Source organism: Panthera tigris, chromosome B3, assembly GCF_018350195.1.
Source record: "Panthera tigris isolate Pti1 chromosome B3, P.tigris_Pti1_mat1.1, whole genome shotgun sequence".
NCBI lineage: Eukaryota > Metazoa > Chordata > Mammalia > Carnivora > Felidae > Panthera > Panthera tigris.
Genome location: NC_056665.1, coordinates 134,539,634 through 134,546,232, shown reverse-complemented (window position 1 = coordinate 134,546,232; position 6,599 = coordinate 134,539,634). Strand labels below are relative to the sequence as shown.

At 41.7% G+C, this 6,599-nt stretch overlaps 1 pseudogene; it reads left to right on the top strand.

The window, feature by feature from the left end:
* The first annotated feature begins 1,003 nt into the window (after window positions 1-1,003).
* Window positions 1,004-1,112, top strand: LOC122240013 (annotated as a pseudogene).
* Window positions 1,113-6,599: the final 5,487 nt, after the last annotated feature.

Sequence of the window (6,599 nt, the reverse complement as noted above, 5' to 3'; positions counted from 1 at the left end):
TGCACATTTATAAGCTTAAAACTTAGCAGCACCCTGCCAGGTTTTTCAATAATTTGCCCACCGTGCCCTGGGCACACAACAGCCAGTGCAGATGTCCCGGATGCCTGCCAGCTGCGATTACTTTTCCTCTGGGGTCAGAGCCTTTTTCTTTTCTTTTCTGTTTTTAGTGTTTATTTATTTTTGAGAGACACAGAGCGTGAGCAGGAGGGGCAGACAGAGAGGGAGACACAGAATCCGAGGCAGGCTCCAGGCTCTGAGCTGTCAGCACAGAACTCGATGCGGGGCTCGAACTCACGAGCCGTGAGATCATGACCCGAGCCGAAGCCAGCCGCTTAACCAACTGAGCCACCCGGGAGCCCCCGAACCTTTTTCTGAGCGAGCAAGCTTCAGAGACTCTATGTTGTCCACCTTTTTGGTTGTGAAGTGCAGAATCCATTTCGGGAACTGGGAGACTTATGTCAGAATTCACAGAAAGGGGAACTCAGAACACGACAACGAGCTGGACCTCAAGAACACCAGGAATTGATGGGTGCTACTGGGTCCAAAGTGGCCCGGGGTCTGCAGCAGCAGAAGGCTGTAGACCTTCGACCCGGTCTAGAACTTTCCTACTAAGGAGACTCAGCCAGGGAGACATCTCGGGTGTTGCTTCCTGTCTTGCCCTCACCTGTCTAATGCTTCAGTGCCGCTCAGAGTGTGGAGCTAATGAAGTCAACACATTAAGTGAAATTCCAAGAGCGTCAAAACGTGCTCCTGAAAATTCTTGAAACCTCCCAGAGAGTATGGTTTATGTGTGATGCACAAAGCCCCATTTAGTAATATGTGTTATATGCAGAATGTATGGGGTAAGCCTTGAAATTTTATTTTTCTCTGGCATTGTCCTTTAAGCCTTCCCAGTAGAGGGCATCCTTTTCCTGTCCCTTGATGGACACTTGATTTTTTTTTTCATTAAGGTAAAATTCACATTACCTAAAATTACTCAATAACCATTTAAAATGTACAATTCATCACTTCTTGGTCTTTTGGCTAAGATCAAGTGTAGTATCTGTTCTTATAAATTAACACCTCAGGCAACAACAGATGTTGGCGAGGATGCGGAGAAAGAGGAACCCTTTCGTGCCGCTCGTAGGAATGCAAGCTGGTGCAGCCACTCTGGAAACCAGGATGGAGGTTCCTCAAAAAACTAAAAATAGAACTACCCTACGACCCAGCAATTGCACTACTAGGCATTTATCCATGGGTTACAGGTGTGCTGTTTCGAAGGGACACATGCACCCCCATGTTTATAGCAGCACTATCGACAATAGCCGAAGTGTGGAAAGAGCCCAAATGTCCATCAACTGAAGAATGGATAAAGAAGATGTGATATATATATACAACGGAGTATTACTCAGCAATCAAAAAGAATGAAATATGCCCCATCGCAACAACGTGGATGGAACTAGAGGGTATTATGCTAAGTGAGATAAGTCAGAGAAAGACAAATATACAACTTCACTCATATGTGGAATTTAAGATACAAAACATAAAGGAAGGGAAGCAAAATCATATAAAAACAGGGAGGGAGACAAACCACAAAAGACTCTTAAATACAGAGAAGAAACTGAGGGTTGCTGGAGGGGTTTTGGTTGGGGGGGATGGGCTAAACGGGCAAGGAGCATTACGGAAGACACTTGGTGGGATGAGTGCTGGGTGTTATACCTAGGGGATGAGTCACTGGAATCTACTCCTGAAATCATTATTGCACAACATGCTAACAAACTTGGATGTAAATTAAAAAATAATAAAGCATCTGGAATAATGTCAAGAGTATAGGAGATAGTCAGATAAATAAGTAAATAAATAATAAAGTGTACAATTCAGTGTCATTCAGTACTTTCACACTGTTGTGCCACCAACCCTTCTTATCTAGTCCTAAGGCATTTTCACGCTCCCCCAAAAGGAAACCCCATACCCATCAGCAGTCACTCCCCATTCTGCCCCCCTCATCCCAGTCCCTGGCAACCACTTTATGTCCCTGTAGGTTTCCCTATTCGGAGTGTTTCATTTAAATGGAATCCTGCAAGGGGACCCTGGGTGGCTCAGTCAGTCAGTTAAGCGTCCGACTCTTGATTTCGGCTCGGGTCACGATTCCAGGGTTGTGGGATCGAGCCCCGCGTCAGGCTCTGCACTGGCATCGTGGTGCCTTCTTGGGATTCTCTCTCACTCCCTCTGTGCCCCTCTGCTTGCTTGCTTTCTCTCTCAAAATGTTTAAGTGCAAAATGTGATCTTTGGTCTGGCTTCTTTCGCTTAGGATAATATTTTCAAGGTTCATCAGCCCCTCAAGTTTTGCTTATTCTTTGGTATCAAAAAGTCCTACAGTGATATTCTTTGCAAACATGGTCTCAATTCAGAAATTCAACTCTCCCAATCAACACTTAAGTCTTCTTAAGGTAAGACTTCTGTGCCACCTCCTGCCACTGTCCCTCCTGCTCCAGGGCCACCACCTCTCTAGGGGAAGCAGGCTGTGGTGCGCCTGCTCTCCCTCCCTCCTCCTGCCCAGTTCGCTAACTCCAGCTCCTGGTGTCTGGACTCTGTGGGTTGGAGAACGTGGAGGGAGAGCAGGGACAGGGCTACTTGATGGGCACTGTACCCAACCAGCCTTGAGCGCTCTGAGTCTGACTCGCCTTTCGTAAATGGCATTCCTCTGGGTCCTTCAGACACCGTCCCCGTGGTGTCCCTGGCCTTTTCAAATAGTCCTCTGAGCAGGACTGAAAACTCTCAGACTGGTCTCTCGCCCATGAGGTTAGGAGATAATAAAAATAATTGAAATTACATAGAAATATTTAGATATTGATCTACAAATTGGTTTGATTACATTCATGGGCCTATAAAACTATAGAACTATAAACCAGTTCTATTCAAAAGCATATTTAAAAATAAAATTCTCAAGATAAAAATAATAGATCTGCAATTGCATATGTCTGAGCAAAATTTTATTCAGTTTTTTCAAGTTTATTTATTTGGGGCACCTGGGTGGCCCAGTCACTTAAGCGGCCGACTTCGGCTCAGGTCACGATCTCATGGTTCATGGGCTCGAGCCCCACGTCGGGTTCTGTGCTGACAGCTCGGAGCCTGGAGCCTGCTTCCGATTCTGGGTCTCCCTGTCTCTCTCCCCCTGCCCCGCTTGTGCTCTGTCTCTCTTAAAAATAAACATTGAAAAAAATAAAAATAATAAAAATAAATTTATGTATTTGGAGAGAAAGAGACAGAGAGAGAGAGCAGAAGTGGAGGAGGGGCAGAGAAAGAGGGAGAGAGAGAGAGAATCCCAACCAGGCCCTGCACTGTCAGTGTGGAGCCCAGTGTGGGGTTCAAACTCACAAACTGTGAGATCATGACCTGAGCTGAAACCAAGAGTCAGATGCTTAACTGACTGAGCCACCTGAGTGGGGCACCTGAATAAAATTTTCAAAGTACTTATACTAATTATGTGAGCATTTAAAAACCATTAGAAAAATAGTTATTTTGGGTACACAATCAAGTACTTGAATCCATTTTGTAGCTATATCTAATAGCGTATCACAAATATTCTTCTAAAGAATATATTTTATTTTTTCAATTTGGGCTCATTTTCATAACATAGCCTGAAATTGTCTCCAAAGTTGCATTTGCTTGTTAATAAATTTGAAATTTCTGATACTTCAAAAGACTCCTCTATAGACCATGATATTTTTAATTGAGAATATATTCTTTGCAGGTGCTGAGTTGCCTGGTGAGCCCAAAAGAAATTATGCTAGATGAAGATAGCCTCATTTCTAACGTATTTCATATCAAATATATAATATTTCAGCCCAAATATTTTCACAGGCACTGTCTTTTTGCCACCTTTCAGATTACTTTGGTGAGTACTCAGACAAGATTTAAAAAGGCAGGAAATAAGAGATCTCTGTTTATGACTCTTTTGAATGTTTCGCCAAGCTTAGATTGTAGGGCCTTCCTTATTCCATTGTGGTACGGAATATATATTTATACAATTAAAAAGAGAAGCTAGGGGCACCTGGGGGCTCAGTCGGTTGAGCATCCAGCTCTTGATTTCAGCTCAGGTCATGATCTCCCGGTTCTGTTTATGATCTCACGGTTGGTGGGATCGAGCCCCGCATTGGGCTCTGCGCTGACAGCGTGGAGCTTGCTTGGGATTCTCTCTGCCTGTCTCTCTGCCCCTCCCCACCCCCAAAATAAATAAACTTTACAACAAATAAAAATTAAAAGAGAAGCTCCATCCAAAGGATTGGGCCTCAAGCTGAGCTTCCCCCAGCCCCAGGTGGAGGTTATGCGATGGGTGCTCCCATCCTTGAGTTTTTCTGGCTCCTTCCTTCCTTTCTCAGGGCTAAGTTTCTACGCCTTCCCATCTGCAAGCTTGGTTTTCAATCACCGCAGTTTTCTAGAAAATTTTAAAAGCTGTAGTTAATTGTAGTGTCTCATGCCTTGAGTATTTTGGTTAATATTTCCAACTTGTTGAATCTACTCCTGAAATCATTGTTGTACTATCTGCTAACTAATTTGGGTGTAAATTTTTTTTTAAATTAAAAGAAAAGAAGAAACATCCCAAACTAGCACATAGAAGAGGTGAGCGAGGAAGAGAAAGTTGCCTGTAATACAACAGACCTTATAAATAATAGGTGAAAAGCTAATGTATTCAAGTATATAGTTCACTAAAATCTTAAGTAAAAATTAAAAAATATATATCTCCAACTCATTTTTGGCAAAAATATAGAGGACTCCCTCAAAAAAAGGAAGAAAAAAACCCAACTTGGTGCCATCATATGACTCAGGCTGATGTACACAGTAGTTCTGCAAAAGTCCAAGCATTTTCACATCTGATAATTCACCACAATGAAAGCATGAACTATTATGCCAAAGTGTTTTTCCTTCCTTCCTTCCTTCCTTCCTTCCTTCCTTCCTTCCTTTTCCTTCCTTCCTTCCTTCCTCCCTCTCTTTCTTTCTTTCTTTCTTTCTTTCTTTCTTTCTTTCTTTCTTTCCTGTTTTTTGTTTGCTTGTTTTCTTAGAGAGAGAGTGTGTGAGCAGGAGAGAGAGAGGGAGAATCTTAAGCAGGGTCCACACTCATCACGTAGCCTGACACGGAGCTCGATCCCATAACCCTGGGATCATGACCTAAGCCAAAACCCAGGGACAGACACTCAACCAACTGAGTCACCCAGGTGTCCCTGTGCCAAGCTATTTTTTAATACTACATGAGCTTTATACAGTTACTCTGAGTTTGCATGCAAATATTTACAATTTTTAACAGCCGCAGTTTCTATTTCAGCTGGTAGAATATCACAGCTGGTCTAAATGAATTGGGAAGTACATGTGCATAACAAGCAATTCTCAGGTCACTGCTATTTGAAAGTTTAGTAAAAACATCATTTTGATCATGAAGCTGTGTTTCACCAAAATATATTTGTATTGAGACCACAAAAATAATTTCATCCTCAATGCCAGATATTTTAACGAAATTTCCAGTAGTGTTTACACTCATTTTGGATGTTTTACCTTTGGCAGGATTCTGTGAGTTGGTTGAAAGAAATCAAATCTCCATCGGATCCACTTAAAACATTGGATGACACTGATACCAAGTTGGCATCATATAACTGTTTGCAAAGTCATTCTTCTGCCAGTGGAGCCCACACATTAACAGTTATCACTTCTCTTTGTACATGTACAAGAAAATGTGGCATCCAAAGTGAACAAAATTAATTGTTTATTGCGGTAAAATATACATAACATAAAAATTACCATTTTGACCACTTTTAAGGGTATAGTTCAGTACATTCACATTGTTTGCAGCTCTCCAGAACTTTTTCATCATCCCAGACTGACTCCCATCTCTCTCCCTCCAGCCTCTGGTAATGCCCAGTCTACTTTCCTTCTCTATGAATTCAACTATTCTAGGCACTGCGTACAAATAGAACCAGGCAATAGTTGTCTTTCTATGTCTGGTTAATTTCACTCAGCATGATGTCCACAAGGTTCATCCGTGTGGTAGCATTTTATTAGAATTTCACTCTTCTTTAAGCTGAATAATTCTATTGTATGTATAGATCCCATTTTGCTTATCCAGTCATCCATTGATGGACATTGGGTTGTTGCAACCTTTGGGTATTGTGAATAACATGACCATGACTGTGAATGTCCAAATATCTGTTCAAGACCCTGATTTCTACTCTTTTGGGTTGATACCTAGAAGTGCAATTGCCGGATCATATGGTAATTCTATGTTTAACTTTCTTGAGGAATCGCCATAATGTTTTGCAGAGAGGCTGTATGACTTTATATTCCCATCAACAATCCACAAGGGCTCCAATTTCTCCAAACCCAATTTCAAATATTTTCTGTTTTGATAATAGCCATTCTAGTGGGTATAAACTGATAACTCACTGTGATTTTGATTTGCATTTCCCTAATGATCAGTGCCATTACATATCTTTCATGTCCCTTTTGGCCATTTGTAGATCTTCTTTGAAGAAACGTCTGTTCAAGGACTTTACTCAAAAAATGAGCAAGATTAATTTTTTTTTTTTTAATTTTTTTATTTTTGGGACAGAGAGAGACAGAGCATGAAC